The following is an 18,460-nucleotide window of genomic DNA, read 5'->3' as shown; positions in this document are numbered from 1 at the left end:
AAAAAGTGGGTCTTTTAGCCTAAAAGAACAAAACATTATTTGTGTACTTGGTAGAGAGACATAGAGATATTGTTTATCTGGATGATGCAGCAACTGATGAATGTAAAATAGTGATTTTTTTGAAAGTTTTACCAACATGCCATTCATTGCTCTCCCGTACTTTCTGACAGGCTCTCCTGTGACTTTGACCTTCACACTGCTCTTTGGTCCACAATGCAATCATAGTTGCTTGGACAGATTGACCTGTGAAACTATCCAGTAGAAAGAAAGCAATGTAAATGCCTAATATATGGGAAGGAAAGAGTAAAGAAATACTTAAGCTCTCAACTTAAAATGTGCGGGACATTTGCTTATTTGCTTTGTCAATACTAGAGAATTTCATGTTACAGGGTGTTAGTTGAGGCCGAGAGGCCTTAAGAGGCCCAACTAAGATATTAAAATCAGTTAACATCTAAGAATCACTAAGAGCCTTTTTCCTTATTTTTCAAGACATATGCTAATCATCAACTGGAATCAAGAATTTCCTCTCATGGAGTACTGTTCCATAGTTAAGTAAAAGATAGGATTTCCTTTGAAGTATATGATCACTGCTTATTAGAGAAGAACTGACAAGGCATTCATTATTTTTTTTACCATATAGAATCTTGATTTAATGGTTTATAAAGATAACATTTTAAGCTATTGTAGTGAATATAATATTCCCCTAGGACTGTGTTTTCATTCACTCTTGGTATATCATCCATTATTTTATTTAAACAGTCTACTCTTTAATTCAATTTCTCTCATTCACTCAATAAATTTGCTCAGTGAGCCTTTATTGAGTAGTAAAACCAGTAGCAGGACTAGGGTCCATGTTGTTCTCTGAGACCCTTGGGTTATTTGGGGGCTTAACATGCAATTTGATAAGGGTATAGTGGGCCACTGTATTCAAAACACAGATTTTTGTGAACTCTTATACCGTATCTTTATATCTTCAGTTATATTGTAGGCATTCAATTACATTTTTGTCAAATTGAATCAAATAGAATCCTAGAGTGTTAGACTTGGAAATGTGTCTGAGCAGTTAATAGAGGTGCCCCAGGGATTGCCAATAGGTAGGGTGATGAGGCAGATTCCTGGGAGTTCCCTTCTTATAATTAACTAGAATATCCTCCTTTTATCTATTGGGCTTCTATATAAAGTTTCATGTTTTAAAAATGTGTCTACTGCTAAAAAATATTGGAAAGGCATTGATAATTCAGTTGTGTCTTTTACAAATGAGGCTGTATTTTTTAGTAATCTACATCAATTACAAATTATTTAATCTTTCTAAACGACAGATACGGTTCAGATCATGTCGCCTGCCTTTTTTTTCCCCCTACAGAGTCGGGGGGGGGTTGCTTGTTGTTGAAAAAAGAAAAGGTGGATGATCTCAACAGCCTAAAACTAATTTTCTCAAGAAATGATGAAGCAATAAAGTACAAAAGCCTTTGAAGATCTCTAGCAAGCTATGTCAGTGTCTGTAATGTGAATCTGCTTGAGGTCTCTTCAATGCTATGTGCCCTCACACTGTGAATGAATTCATTAAAACAATGCAGAATTCATCTGGGGCAGCAAAATAAGGAAACTAATTTTTAAATGACTAAAGACTGAGGATACAATTCTCTCTTAATTTCTCTGGCCTAATGGGGAACAGATACATATGCTATCAGCTCATCTCTAACATTAAAAATAAGTTAGAACTGACAACATGCGCAATCACATCAAGGATTGTCAATTAAAAATCAACCCAAGAAAGATGTTGTGGATATTACTGGGACTGTCAGCTCCTATCAAAAGTGAGAGGAGATCCAGAGAGCAAAGTATTGGTTAATGTTGAAATCTCTGTTAAAAAGCAGAGCAAAGTTGGCCCCTCAGGTAACTTGGTATTGATATCACCTGTCTTAAGAGGATACTTCTAGATGATCAATCTGATTATGTGTCATACACCTAAACCTTTGCTACTTTAGGTATAAGTCAACAAGACTGATTCAGAAATGTGAGAGCTAAATGTCATGAGAGGTATGTCTCTCCCTTTCAAAGTAGGAAATTATAGAAACCGCTCAAATAAGCACTTTTCCTACAACTGAGATTGTGGAGTTTTGTTTTTTAATTTCAGAGAATGGAATGTCACTCTCTGATGGACTTTTGTCTTCAATTTCAAAACTGTTTCTTAAGCTGAAAATTTCAAAGGCATAGTTGAGAATAAATGTTATTTACAAATTCCAGAAGCCTGTGAACTACCTTTCTTTGCAAAATGATCATATTGACCCCAACTGAATATTTGGAGCTCATGTGTCTATCAAAAATGTAGATGAAATAAATTTCTGAGAGGTCAGCTGAAGGCCATGTGATTGTTTAAAAACACAACATGGAAGTAATGAAATGAAGGCAGTCTTCATGATACCTTGTGAAATGACAGGCCAGCCAGGCCATGTTAGGTATTAAAAAGTCAGTATGATGGAGGAAAAAGGCTGGGGAGCCTACCAAAACCGAGGAGGTAGCAAAGCCACAAGCAATGTCATCAGTCTTCCAGAGACAGAGAGAGAGAATGGCTGCAAAACTGATAAGGAGGGAGTAAATAGGGAGTGAGGGCAGGACAGCACATTACAGTGGCAGAACTAGGCACTGTGAGGCAGGACTGGGGAGAAAAGCAAAGAATGGCACATGGCCAGGGACAGGGAAGCTGAACTGGGAAGTGAGGGATCAGACATATATGAGACACTGAGCATTTATCCGGATGGAACTAAGTAATACAAGTAATAGGTAAAAGGGAAAGGGGAGGAGTAAGTGTAGACCCTCTTCCTTTTCTGTGTTCTGTCACAGGAGAGGGGGAGTGGAAACGAGTGAAGTGTTTTATACAATGAAGAAGACCACCTATGCAAGGTATTTGTTTGCTTTGAGTGTATAAAATGCGTGCTATACATGTGTTGGTGAAAAAAGCTATTTTGTCCTTGTTTCTTAAATAAATTACAATTCTAATTGTATTTATAGCATAAATATTCCTCATAGAATAATGCATCTTTGGTTGCAGAGCCATAATATTTAAATTTCTTGTTAAGATTACTCTGAGTTTTATTTGGTATCCTCCTCTAGGGTGGTCATTTTGTAAAAAATAAATATTTATGCTTTAAAACATTGCATAGTCCTATAACAAGCCTAAAACAAAGCAAAGCAAAACAACATCTACTATACTCTGTCAAACTCTGCTGTCTACAGAGGTAGCTACTTTTCAACTCTCCATTTCTAAATACCATGCTTATACACTGTTGTACTTCTGTTACACACACACACACACACACACACACACACACACACACTCACTCTCACACACTTGCCTGGAAAAGGAATAGGCAGTTTTTCCCATATAAACTATCTAGACTTGACCTTAGAGCTCTCTCTGGATGGTGTTCCACTAAACAACTAGAAAGAACACTACCCTTATTTCTCCAAGAGTTCTTTTGATACGTGGCACTGGACCAAACAGATCTGAAAATCAGTTGGAGCAGAATTTAATGCTCATAACCCTGGACCCTGGACACAGTCTCCAGCATTTCTGGGAGAAATTTTAGATACTACTTGCTAATTTGGATGGTGTTATTGTTATTCAGAGTTCATCCTTCTAATTTGAGTCACATCTGTGACTGCTTAGCTGAACCGGGAGCCTCAGCATTAAGCTCTATCTTCATTTGCTCAGGGGACACATGGTGTGTGTAGGAGCCATCATGCTTTGTTTTTACAAATCAAACTCTTAATTAATTACTGAACATACTGCAATTCACTAATCAAGCTGTATTTTTTGAGACATTTCTGACTGATAAATATCTAGTCATCTGGCTTTGCAATATATCCTCTTGTCCTTGCTTTAGACAAAAATGGTGGGAGTCATTGGAAATGTTTCTTTTTATATGTGATTTGTTCACGATCATTCGTGAGCTTGGAAGAAAACAATTTCCTGTAGAACTTTGTAGTCTTCTGGCCCACATTAAGAGGCAGTGTTTTCAAGTGAGAAGGGGCTCTGTATGTAAAATCATGAAAGACTTGGGTTCAAAATCTGGCCGTCCCACTTCCATCTGATTGCACTTTAAATTTCAGTTTCTTATTTGTAATATTTGTTTTGAAAATTAAACAAGAAAACCACATAAAGCACCTACTACTGTGTTAGCAATGAAGTTTCCAATCATTCATTCATTCCCACAAATATTCATGGGGTATCTACAATTTTCTTGGTTCTTCAGCATGGAGAAAACAATTGTGGGCAAGATAGAGATAGCACCTCTTCACGTGAAGCTTGCCTTCTGGGGGAGGGGGTTTCCTGATAAACCAGAAACAAATAAGCAAAATAATCACATGTTTATTATAATAGCTCTCTATTTTTTTTATAAATGACTGTGTACATCGTTCATTTTCTGTCAGGTGGAAAGTTTTATGAGGACATTATCTTATACCCTTTTCTGGATCACGATCATTACTGCACATATTAGGAAACATATGTGTGTTGAGTCAATAAGTGAACAAGTGTAAAAAAATGACAGTATAATGCAAAGACTAAGAACAATGAATGTCTTGAACCCATGTTTCCTGGGTTCAAATCACAGGGCAGCTAGTTAAACTCTCTGTGCCTTAGTTCCCCTACAGAAAAAATGTGGATAACAAATACCTGTGGGCATCTGGGTGGCTTAGTCAGTTGAGCGTCGGACTTCAGCTCAAGAAATGATCTCACAGTTCATGAGTTTGAGCCCCATGTTGAGCTTGCTGCTGGCAGCGCAGAGCCTGCTTTGGATCCTGTGTCCCCCTCTCTCTCTTAGCCTCCCCCACTTTCACTCTCTAAAAAATAAAAATAAATAAAACTCTAAAAAAATAAAAACAAATACCTGTATAATGTCATTTTCATGCAGATTCAAGGAGTTATTTTCCGCAGAACATTTAAGGACGATGGTACATGGCAAGCACTGAATAAATGTTGACTATTTTTCTTTAACTGGAGAGCTACTTCTCAAACTCAGCTCTATCAGCAAATGGAAGTTCTTGGGAATATACTCAGAAGTGTTGTACATAAGAATTTTGGATTTTGTACTTTCATTTTGATAAAAAAATTTATTTTATTTTATTTATTTTATTTAAATGTTTATTTGTTTATTTTGAGAGAAAGAGAGAGAACACACACAACTGGGGGAGAGATGGAGGAGAGAATCCCAAGTAGGCTCTGTGCTGTCAGAGCAGAGCCCGACGTGGGGCTTGATCCTACAAACCATGAGATCATGACCTGAGCTGAAACAAGAGTCAGGCGCTTAATTGACTGAGCCTCCCAGGCACCCCTAGATGAAAAATTTTTAAGTATTAAAGTTAGCTTTTTGGGATAGCTGCCAAGCAATTTCAGTGCCCATTGGCCCTTACACTTAAAGTTGTTTTAAGTGATCATGTGACATGACAGTGTTTAACTTTTAGTTTCTCACACTGGAACACCATATTTTGGGGAGTTTAAAACTTCTCAATATTGAAAAATACTATTTTAGAGCATCGTTCATGTATCATAAACCATAACATAAATGTTTATGAAGCAAAAATCATGTCAGTGAACATATTTATTATGGTCATCATTCATGATTTTTCTCAATTCTTTTGGGTTCTCTGTCTTCAGGGCACATGGTTCATGGTAGGATTTCATGTCTTGGCCTTGTTTGTGTTTGGATGATGAGGGGGACCTGTGACTACTTCTGGCCAGTGAGTGGTGAGCAGAACTGACATGTGTGACTTTTGTAGCAGAGTGTTTAATTACTGGTTCAGGACCTTCAGAACCCGCTTTTTGAGTTTTAGCTGCTCATTGGCTGCAACCCTGAGCCTCCCTGCCAATTTACATTGGACACACACCGTGCCTGAGAAATGATGTATTTGTTGATTTAAACTACTGAGATTTGCACATTGTCACCATCACATTCTGACTGGTAGGTACCCTAATTGCACCTCTTGTGTCTAAGACGTGATGATAGTTGCTATATAAATCAAAAGTCAGCCAATTTCCTGGCACAGCCTTTTCCTCTCCGTTTATCCCCTGCCAGATGATATTCTGAGAGCTCAGATAATATAAGCCTTCTATTATCTTAAACTTTCACTCAACTTGTAGTTCCTTCAGGTTCAGGTTACTGTCCTTCATCAATGAAGACAATAATAAAACACTTACTATCTCTACCCTTCTCACCAGATGCTATGCAAATAGTAAGGATTTAAACTTCATTCTCTCTAAAGACACTGAGAGCTGCTACAGAAAAAATAAATACTGCTTGGCGAGATGGTCTCTCTCAGCCTGCTGTGCTACCCCAGGCTGCATCTCTGTGGAGTTGCCTAGCAGTGGTTCCTAGCAGCAGCTTGAGCCAGATCCAGAGAGCAGTGGTTTTTGTTAATAGTGGTTCCTTGATGCTCCATTTCCTGGTCATGGTTCTCAGGAAAGCCTCAGAGATCCTTCAGAAGTCATATTTCCCTCTGTTACTCTCAGTCAGTCATAAGACCCAACTGAGTCTATTGGGGCCAATTTGATGCTCTGTAAAAGATCGTTTAAAGAATTACCTATAGTGTTGTTCTGGCAGCAAGCTTAGGTCCAGTGAGCTAGTGGGAAAAGCAAATGGTCTTTTTGCTTTTATTATCATGCAGTCTAATAACATCTCTGCTCTGCCCTAAAATGAAACTAGGGCCCAGTGTCCTACAGACTCTTCCTTGTCTCCAAGTTAATTGTCTAATTCCCTCAGAGATATTTTTCCAAGGGGTTGGAGTTTATATCCCAACGTTTTCTTGTGGCAGGACCTGAAATCAAAGAAAGAGATTTGATCACAACCAGAAAATGTACTTCATAAACCACCCCCTCCCATATGTTCAGTCCAGATTAGGTACTTTAAAAAATTTCCCCCAAGACATAAATAAAAAGAAGTCTAGCTCATATTTAAAACTCCAAAGCATGAATTTTGAAGTGAGATACTTTCTCTTTTAGCAACATTTAGACCTTATGCAACATTGATTAATACATTCAGGAATTTTTTTTTCTGTATATGCAAATAAGCCACCATATTGAACAAAAGGGGGAAAGTGGAAAGAAATAAGGCTGGAACATTTCATGGGAACATGATCTTGAAGGATTTGTAAGATATGTCAAAAAGTTTGGATTTATCCTAAGGGCAATGGAAAGCCATTGAAAGATTTGGGGTGGGTAACATGGTAAGATTAGCATTTTGAAATAATGACTCTGGCTATAGCAAGATGGTGGAGTCAAGACTGAGAGTAAACATAGAAATAAGGATGTTGTTTCGGACATTCATGTGAGAGAAGATGGTGGCTTATGACTTGAAGATCAAGAAGATTTGGTTTGGAGGCACTAATTTGGCAGTCAGCATAGACATGGACATTAAAGCTCCATGAGTAGTTAATAACACAGGGGGTGTATAGAGAGAACAAGATTAAGAACAGAACCAAGAGGGATATCAATCTTTAAGGGCGTGATAGGAAAAAGAACTGTGAAAGAAACTAAGAAGTATCAGAGAACAGATTATACCAGTAGAGCGTTGTATCACAGAGCATAGGACAGAGTTTATTTCAAAATCTAGTGTTATTAAAGCTTATATGTGATGGGAACCAAAATATTTCTATTAGATTTAATAACTAGAAGGTTTCTGTTGGAATGAGCAGTGTAAAAAAAATCATGTTGTGGTAAGTTGATGAGTAAAAAAAAAAAGTAAATAGATGAGAATAAATGTAGATAATTCTCCCAAGAAACTTGTCTTTGAAAGAAAAGAAAGATAAAATAACTGGAAGGAGATATAGGCTAAAGGAAATTTTCTTTGGTTTTACTGTTAATTTTAAGGAGACTATAGAAAAGGAGAGCTAGAAGATCTAGAGAAAGCAGATGGAAGGGTTTTTTAAGTTTTTCTTTCTTCATTTTTTAAAGTTCTTATTTAAATTCCACTTAGTTAACATAAAATGTAATATTAGCTTCAGGTGTACAATTTAGTGATTCAACACTTCCATATAACACCCAGTACTCATCACAACAAACGCACTCCTTAATAACCCATCCCGAACTCATCTCCCCTCTGGGAACCATCAGATTGTTCTCTATAGTTTAGAATCTGTTAATTGGTTTGCGTCTCTCTCTCTCTCGCTCGCTCTCTCTCTCTCTCTCTCTCTCTCTCCTTTGTTCATTTGTTTTTTTCCTAATTTCCACATATGAGTGAAATCATATGGTATTTGTCTTTCCCTGACTGACTCATTTTGCTAAGCATTATACTTTCTAGCTCCATTCATGTTGTTGCAAATGGCAAGATTTCATTCTTTTTTATGGCTGAGAATTGCTCTTTATCCATTCATCTTCTTCAACCATTCATCAGTTGATGGACAGTTGGGCTGTTTCCATAATTTGGCTATTGTAGATATGCTGCTATAAATATTGGGGTGTGTATATCCCTGTGAATCAGTGTTTTTGTATTCTTTGGGTAAATACCTAGTAGTGTGATTGCTGGATCATAGTGTAGATCTATTTTAAACTTTTTGAGGAAGCTTCATACTGTTTTCCATAGTGGCTGCACCAGTTTGCATTCCTACCAACAGTGCAGTAGGGTAGATGGAAGGGTTCTTTTAAAGAGACAAGAAGGAATGGGATCCAGGGTTTGGGTGGAGAAATTAAATTCAGATATTAATGCCATCTCTTCCATTGTAACTGGACAGAAGCGGAAAAAAATGGCTATGAAAACAGCTAAATATCTAGGTTTGGTAGCATGCAGTGAAGGGAGTTCTCGTCTCTTGGCTATTTTCCTTTTACAGTTGGAGGACAGATCCTCTGTTGATATTGAATGGGGAGATTGAGGTTGGAAATTTGGGGAGGGAGAATGGAGATCTTTGAAATTACTATTGTAAAGAATTAGAACTGATTATGGAACTATAAAAAGCTTCTTTTCTAATATGGGGGCGATTATACCTTGCTCACAATTGGGAAGTTAAATGAGATGATATATGGAAAGTTGTACATGGTTGGCTATTATTAATAATAGTAGCTATTATTATTGCTGGTACCACCATTTTCCTTCTCCTGTTTTTTTTAATGTTTGTTTGTTTATGTGTGTGTATAAATAAATAAATATGTATTTATTTATTTAGGGAGTGCACATATACATGACCATGGGAGGGGCAGAGAGAGAGAGAGAGAGAGAGAGAGAGAGAGAGAATTTCAAGCAGGCTCTGTGCTGTCAGTGCAGAGTCTGACATGGGACTCAATCTCACTAACTGTGAGATCATGACCTGAACAGAAATCAAGAGGTGGACACTTAACAGACGGAGCCACCCAGGCACCCCATCCTTCTCTTGATTTATATCACATTACTAATTCCAGCTTTTATTTATAGTTCCAGCTCTTCCTTGAAGTTTCATCTATTTTGTTTCTCTTAGTTAACTCCTTCACTCCACTTCCAGGCTCTTGTTTTCATCTCTTCACTTTCATCTTTTTCAACCCTTTCTGCTTGGTAATTTTACATAATGTCTTCTTGACACTGTCCCTCCTAAGATGGCCTGGCCCCAGGCATATCTCTGTCTGATTCTTGCCCTATAGGACAGTTCCTTACCTCCATCCTAAGCTCATCATCAGAACTCAAACAACAGTGAGGCCAGGAAAATCCATGTGCATTTTGTAGTTTACTAAAGCTTATTTTCAAGTGAAACCCTAATAATGGCCCTGAGTTCTCGTGGTATGAGTCTATGATGTTAATCAAATAGAGGATCAGATTTAATCATTTATATATAGGCATACCTGGGAGATAATTGCGGGTTAGTTTCCAGACCACCACAATAAAGTGAATATCGCAATAAAGGTGAGCCAAATGAACTTTTGGCTTCACAGTGCATATAAAAGTTATGTTTACACTATACTACAGTCTATTAAGTGTGTAATAGCATTTTTTTAAAAAGACAATGTACGTAGCTTAATTATAAAACACTTCATTGCTAAAAAGTGCTAACTATCACCTAAGCTTTCAGAGAGTCATAATCTGTCTGCATAGTCTTTTGGAGGGTCTTGCCTCAATGTTGATGGCTGTGGACTGACCGATCAGGGTGGTGGTTGCTAAAGGTTAGAGTGGCGGTGGCAATTTCTTAAAATAAGACAACAGTGAAGTTTGCTGCATTGAATGATTCTTCATTCACAATTTCTCTGTAGCGTGTAATGCTGTTTGATAGCATTGAACTCTCAGTAGATCTTCTTCAGGATTGGAATCAATCCTCTCAGACCATTCTAGATGCCATTAAGAATATTCCTGATTCATGGGGAGAGGTCAAAATGCCAACATGAACAGGAGTTTGAGAGAGGTTGGGTTAATCCCAACCCTCATGGATGACTTTGAAGGTTCAAGACTTCAGTGGAGGAAGTGACTGCAGGTGTGGTGGAAATAGCACGAGAACTAGAATTAGAAGTGGAGCCTGAATTGCTGCACTCTCATGATAAAACTTTAATGGATGAGGAGTTGTTTTCTGGTGGATGAGCAAAGTAGTTTCTTGAAATGGAATTTACTCCTTGTGAAGATGCTATGAAGATTATTGAAATGACAAGAAAGGATTTGAGAATATTATATCAACTTGGTTGGTAAAGCAGAGGCAGGATTTATTTAGTGCCTTTCTCCCCAACTTGAGCTCTTAGCTTTAGCTCATGACCTCCCCTCCATGCTCCGTGACTGGAATCCTGGTGTTTTGGCTCTGACGATAGTTTGTAGTCTGAGAACATGGTGCAACCATCCTGCCATCTCAATTCCATCTCCTCATTTATTATCATGGCTAATCTTTCCTCGTCTCCCACCCTCAGGGCCCACCCATGTCCTCCTCACCTGTCACCACTACCAAGTGAATAATATGAAACTGAACCCTTCATAAGCACCAGCGAAAACACCCACACTAGATGATTACTGGTGATCCAGAACAATATTTTCATTAGGTTTTGCATATATTGAACCCTGAAACTCTTAGAACGCACACCTTAGCTGCATTCTTAAAAGCATCAAGTACATATCAATGTTTATTTATTTTTGAGAGAGAGACAGAGCACGAGTGGGGGAGGGGCAGAGAGAGAGGGAGACACAGAATCCGAAAAAGGCTCCAGGCTCTGAGCTGTCAACACAGAGCCCGATGCAGGGCTCGAACTCACAAAGCATGAGATCATGACCTGAGCTGGAGGCGGACGCCCAACCGACTGAGCCACCTAGGCGCCCAATCAAGTACACATTTCAATTTGATTATTAAGTCAGTGCAGCGTCATCTCTGTTCCCTGCACAGGAAATCAGATGAAAGTCTGTTACAACTTTAAAAGTATGTGCCGCATGTGTTTTTGAAGTCTAGTAGAGGGCACGTACAGCCACACCAGAAACATCAGCAGCTTCTTTGTCCCATGGAAGTTTGTTTGGAAGAAACTGAGGATACAGGTACAAAATGGCTGAGTGAATTTTTTTTTTTTCCTGACCAACAGTGCTGCTCGTTAGCAGCTTGAAAGGACGCCTAGATCCAAAATAGTATTAAACAAGTGTTTCTTCAATATGAGATCATTATGTTTCTCTTCTAAATCCAAATACTAATTGCAACCTTGCTGTGAGCATACAATATTAAGGCCATCATAGCCATGGCAACAGAATGCAACATGAAGTGGAATCCTATCATCTGCACAGCATTGCTAGTGGTTTGGGTGGCGGACGAACACTTTCTTACAACATCTCTAATGTTCAACTCCAAAGAGGGGATTGCATTGCATACCTTTAGGCAATTTTGCCATACGGATTGTGTTATCTTTGAATGTTTTGTATATCTCTATAATTAATTTCAATACAGGATGGCTTGTTAATCCATAGACAAAAATGCAAGCACAAATTAAAATTTCAACAGGCACTTTACAATGGCCATTTACATTTCAAAATTAAACCCATAATAAAAACTTTTGTGTACTTATAATTGGACTGATTTTTAACACCCAATGATAAACATCTATGTAAATAGCCTCCCAAAGATTTTACACTTAAGAAAAAAAGCACTTTAAATGAGCTGCTTAAAGTCACCTTCTCTGCTTTGCATGATAATTGTAATGCAAAATAATAAACAGCACAGGGCAGGAGTACAGCACTTCTAGGATGATAGGGTGCCATTTATATGAAGATAATTAGGCATTTAAAACCTACCAATACCAATTTTAAAACCTACCAATTAAAAAAAAAAGTGTGCTTACAGTAAACTCATTGAAATAAATTTCCATTTGCCTCTGCCTTGCTTTCATTACAAATATGTCCACAGCTTGTACAGCACAAGGACTCTGTTTTTGTGTGTAGGAAGTGAGGTGACGATTAAGAGTTCATAACCCAGCCTATCTTTCTATAAAAACAAAGAAGTATTTTGTAGAGATCTGCTGTAAACATATGAACCATATGCCATTGTTAAAAAGAAAGGAAAGAGTTGTGTTGGCAGAAAGACTTGTTACTATTAGAAAGATTGATGCGTGAACAGAACTCCATACTCCTCCTAGATTATTCTGGGAAGAGCAAAATAGACAATGGGATCTGTTATCAACATTCAGAGACAGATGCATGGGGCTTTGCTTTCACAGTCAATGAAACAAAATTTCATCTTCTCAAGAATTTACCTGAAAATGGACCATGAACTCACATGAAAGCAATAAAGAAGCCACGTAGCTTTCCCAGATATATAAAACATGTATCATTTAGACCACAAAAACATGTTAACACTTGAGCAATGAAGAAATTCCTAACAGATTGGTCAGTAGATTATCAGTAGATTATCAGTAGATAATTTTTACTATTATTAGTGCTACATTCATTCATTCATTCATTCATTCACTCCTCCATTTATCAGACATTTATTAGTCACCTACTTAGGCATTCTACTACATGCTGACAATTCAAGTGAGAATTCAACACTCAAAAGAGATGAAACACATGTTTAAGCCAATAATTTCGGTAAAATAGGGGAAAATTATGAGTGAGTCCTATACAAAGTGTAATGGAAACAGAAAGGAGAAAATGACTTTGTCTGCTATAAAGGAAGATTTCATAATAGGCAGTGTTTGAACTACATTTTGAAGGGTAAGCAGGTGTTTGTTGGAGAATGAAGAGGAAAATAGCTAGAAAAGTCTGGGAGGGACTTCAGAAGCTGGAGACACCAAAGTGGTGGGTTTTCATGCCTGCAAGTAGTTATGTCTAAAACACAGTGTTCATATGGAGGGCGTTCAATGTTACCCTATTTACTTTTCCATTACGTCTTACTCAATGTGGTCAAGCCCTTCAGACTAGGTTGGAAGGACTATTGATTTAAATAATTATAAAACTCAGGAGAATTATTTCAGGCATCACTGAATTTAAGAGCTGAGAAGAATCTGTGTCTCTCTTGAATTTGCCTTCCTCAGTGTTGGTTCCTCTCTCAAGGTTATACTCTATGAACCTGGCAAACCCAGCAGAAATTTGGATTGGTAGAGGGGATGATTCTTCCCCAAGGGAAACTGGCATATTGTCCCCAAAGTGTTCACCAACTTCCCAGAACTATTTATTGAATAGTCAAAACTGTTTATATATACCAAAAACTTTATAAATTAAAAAAATAGAGGAAAAGATAGAAAGTCATCATAAAGAGGAAAATGGCCACGTATTTTCTTCAGTGTTTTTTTTCCCCTCAAATATACACATATGTAGGCTTTTAACGGTGTGAAAAAAATCACTGTCAGGCATGAAGATGGGAGAAATCGACATTTTCTTTCACTGTGCATCTCAATACCACATGCTTTGCCTTGGCCTTTTCTGTTACTCTCAGAATTAATGCATACCAAGTGATAAATAATATATCAGACAAATAGAAAAATAAATCTTGACATAATGAAAAAACTGAACTATTTTTGCAAGCCAAAATATTTGGATATTAACAATGCTGTAAATATTAATTTAGCAGAAAATAATAAATTGATTCTAGCAGGATTTACTTAAATTATTTTTATATATCTTCATAACTGTAATCCAAAAGAGGAAAATATGGGACAAATTAGAAGTGGAAGTTTTATTACAATGTTAATAATAGTTCATACTTAATTGCGATCACATCTTTAATCTTATCTTTCTCCCACCAATGGCTCGTTTTTATTCTTATTATCTTGTTTTCAGTACAGAATTATCACCCACTGGTTTTCAATTACAGAGAGGCCCATATTGATTCTACTCTTGATTTTAACTCACAACTGAAAAATTACTCATTTAGTTCTATAAAGCTGTATTCTGTATCTAGTTTAAGCTCTTCTAAAAAATTATGTGGACTCAAAATACAGAAAGATAAAACTCATAAACAGAACTGTTCAGTTATATAAAGCTATTGGGAAACAGACTTTAAATTATTTTAACTCAAATCACTATTAAAATGTAAGAAGACAAATAGTAATCAAAAATGTCATCACCATATGGAGGAAAACTTGATGTCAGTCACAGCATTTATAAAGAACAGGTGGCGCTTAAGCAATCAGAAACCCCTTATGGAATTATACAAATGTAACCTAAATTCCATAGATCTGTAGTAAAGTGATGTACATAAATTAGACAAAAGATCTTTCATTAACACATATATTCTAAGTTGTTTGACTGTGATTTCCAAAGTTTCAGAAGGGATGAAAATATTCTCCTGCACATCACATTGTTTACTTCTACATTTTCTAAGGAAATAATTGCATCCTTTGTTTCCTCTCAAAAGCTGTGCATATTCCTTCTTTGAAGAGGGACCCACGTCTCTGAACCCACCATAGGTGTTCCAATACCTTCTGTCCCCAGGATCTGGCAACAGGAATAGTGGGCAGGAGGAGATGGATACTGTGTTCCGTCTGGTCTTGAAGATCATCAGCTGAGTCATTTGGAGTCTGACACGTCTGAAACTCTCCAGCCGTCGCATGTGCTGTCCAGAGAAGAGGTTCTAAAGCCCCTCAGTGTGCGAGCCATGCTGAGTGTGCAAATCTTAAACCAGAACCGATTTTTCTGAACTCAAATTTTACACAATTCATAGAAAGCCATTTGGGGGATAAAGAAAGCTTCTCGGAGCAAGTGAAAATGTTGAAGCAAAAGCAGAGCTTCAAAATGTTTTGAGGAAGAGCAGATTGATATTCTGAGCTGTGCTTTTGTAGTAGTCTCCTAAGAAAGTATCTTTATACTTCAGCATTTTCAAATCATATTAGTGGTTATGCCCCTTGATAATTGGAATAAAACTCTCATTTTTGAAAAAAACATCCTGAGGTTGTATTTCATTTGAGGTCTCCTGTCTGACTTGAGGAGAGCAATTACTGGCTACAGATTTTCCACTGTTAATAGGTGAGCCTTATAATTACCTCCGAAAGGAAATTCCCCTTTCTGAGTTCCTCCATATTAATCTAATTTCTGGAATCGACTGAGTAGTGCAAAATCCCAGATGGCGGACTAGAGTGCTACTGACTCAGTTTGTTTCACATTTTTATTCAGAATTCACACAAATGTCCATTTTGCGCTGGTTTTTTTTCTTTAATATGAAAAGAAATTCAAGGTTAAACTTTCTGAAGAAAACAGAGTTTATTTCAACTGCACAGGTATACTAAGCAGAACTCAGGCATACAGATCACAACTAAGCTGTCTCCACTTTTTCTGCATTTTATGACTTTTATGTCCACTTTCCTTTCAGAATCCGTTAAAAATATGTTAACTGCTCCTGAACCACCTGATTTCTTAATACCTTCTCTGTGCTTGATGCCACACCCAACCATAGATTTACAAGTAGTTGGTATCACGGAAAGCCGCAGATTCAAAAGTTATTTCTCACATACAAAATCAGGCATAATTAATACCAGCATTTCCACATACTGATGCTTTTACCTCTTATTCTGTACCTCTCTTGGGATGCTTGCCACTTTCTATTTGACTCAGTGTCCATTTGCATACCTCCAGCTGAATTTCTGTCAGTCTCTGAAAAGGATCAGGACCTTGCTTATGATTCCGCCCTCTACACTGCTTCTCACAGGACCTGGTAGGAAAAAAACTCAGTAAATATCTGTTGAATCAATGAAAGAAAGGATGAAAGAAAGTATATTACATTAGTCTTCTGATATTTTCTCCAGGGTTCTATTTTTAAAGTTTATCGAATCAGATATAATTTCTTCAGTAGTGAATGGATTTGTTATTCAGCTTCTGACTTGGGAATAACACTGAATATCAGTATTTGGGTAAAAGTTCTCATGTCAGAAATACCTTTATTCATATTTATAGGTTTATTTAGGTGGATTCAGCTTTAATTTTTTTCATTGGCCAAATGAGTATACTACTTCCTACCTAATATATTCATAGTAAGTGAAGAGATAAGGCCTGTTCCTAAATTATATCAAGCATCTTTAAGTACCATTTATAGTGAAGCAAAGGATTGCTTTCCTTTTTTTTTTTTTTTTTCAGAATTTTCTAGGGCACACTGAGTTGTTAAAATATAAGGAAATAAATATAAAAATATAAAGTATATAAAAGAAAAAGAAAAATTAGAGACAGGAATATGCATTCTCCTGTTGAAACATATAACAAAAACAATAATAATGCTGATATTTATTTAGAGCTTACAGTTGTTCAGAATGCATTGTGCTAAGTGCTTCATATGCAGTTTCCAATTTAATCCCAACAATCATCTTACGCTATAGGTACTATTATTATCCTTTTCTTCCAGGCAAGAACACTGAGGTTCGCAGAGATTAAATAACATGTCCAGAGATGATAAGTGATGAGCAGGACGATGAGGATTCAAAACCAGGTGTACCTCACCCAATGCCTTCATTCTCTACTTTTCTATATTGTCCCTGTACTGGCGGGAGAGGCCCCTGAAAACACACTAGCATGACCAGTGGGGGCATCATAGCCAATCAAAGATACCTGGGTTGATTTCCTATGTTAAATCTTTTCTTCCTTCCTTCACTCATAAGCATGGGGCACTCAGTGCCTTTGGGTGGCCAGTGAAATTTCAAATAAAAATCTCTTTCTGGAAAGGGCATTGAGGTTAGAGATCTGAGTGTCACCCCCTCACCTAGAGGAGGTAGAGCTGGTGCTCTGCTCTGAAAGGCAGGAAGAATTTGAATCCATCTGCAAAATAACCTCTTTCTGGTAATCAGGGGGTCTTCCCCCACTGGGTTCAAAGGGCTTCCCTCTTCTTTGTTGTGCAATTTCTAAAGCATTGTGCAATACATAAAGAAAAGACCAAGAACATATCATTGCCTTGGAAACTGCTATGGAATTTGACAGACTGTAGGTTGTTCAGAGCAAATGTTCTGTTGCTGCACAGAGTCCATGCAGTAGCGGTGACTGGCAAAGTGGATGAATGCTCATCTGCTAATCTTGATGTCAACTTAACCCGTCATCCCTGCCCTAAGGATAGGGCGGGAAGTTTGTCTGGTGCTTTCTTTAAATTTGGACTTTTGAACTATTTCATTCCCAAACTGTCAATGACGGAATTAAAAGATAGGAGCTGAAGACAAAACAGCAGCTCTCTGGAGTACTTATCCACAGCTCATGGAGATGAGAATGTGCAACCTGTGTTTTCAATAGACGAAATTCTTACTGCATAATCTTGGGAAACGATACTGCTTGTTTTCAAAATGATTGTGACTCTTATGCCACATTTATAATAGCAAAAGGTAAGGGGAAAACCTGGATTTAGAATGCCGCTCACTGTGGTCCTTTCGAATAAATGTCTGGGAAAACAAATAAAACTCTGTATAAAATAGGAGGAAAAAAGTAAGAAATGAAGGTAGGAAGACAGTCCTTGGAGGCTGTTTACCAAGAAGCAAATGTGACTCTGGCTAGTTGTAGCATTTTATTTGTTTGTTTGTTGGTGGAAGCATTGAGAAGAAAAATAAAAGTGATCCTTTTGTGATCCTGTTTGGCCGTGACAGATTCCTTCAGCATTGCCATAGTAACTGAGAGAAGTGCATTTATGAATAGACTCGGATTTCTAAGGCTTGAGTTTCCTGCCAAGAAGAGCACACAGGGTGGAGAAAACAGAGGAAAGTCAAGGCAAAGGGAAAGAAAACAGATTGAGGTGTTGATTTCCAAGCGCTCTCATTCGGAGAGTGCGGGCACACACCAGGTCCGGACACTCTTACCTTTCTGGGCTCTCTTCTCAGATTCAGAGATGTTGAATTAGTCCTCTTTCAGCAGAATAAGTTTAGGCAATTTCTACACCTCTTTTTGATGCTGAAAAGGGGAAAACAATGCTCTGGGTTACCAAAATTTATGCATGAGAAGAAGGAGAATCCCCTCTGACATGGCTAGATAAGGTCATGGAAAAGAGATGGCAAACATGGATGCTTATTGGGTGAGGAAAGTAATATTCAAACTTACTAAGTGAAAAGACCTCGGCTGAAGAGAAAGCACCCAGCCACCTTGTCCGACTTGTC

This window comes from Lynx canadensis, chromosome B4 (genome assembly GCF_007474595.2).
Source record: "Lynx canadensis isolate LIC74 chromosome B4, mLynCan4.pri.v2, whole genome shotgun sequence".
In the NCBI taxonomy this organism is placed as follows: domain Eukaryota; kingdom Metazoa; phylum Chordata; class Mammalia; order Carnivora; family Felidae; genus Lynx; species Lynx canadensis.
This window is presented reverse-complemented; position numbering follows the sequence as displayed.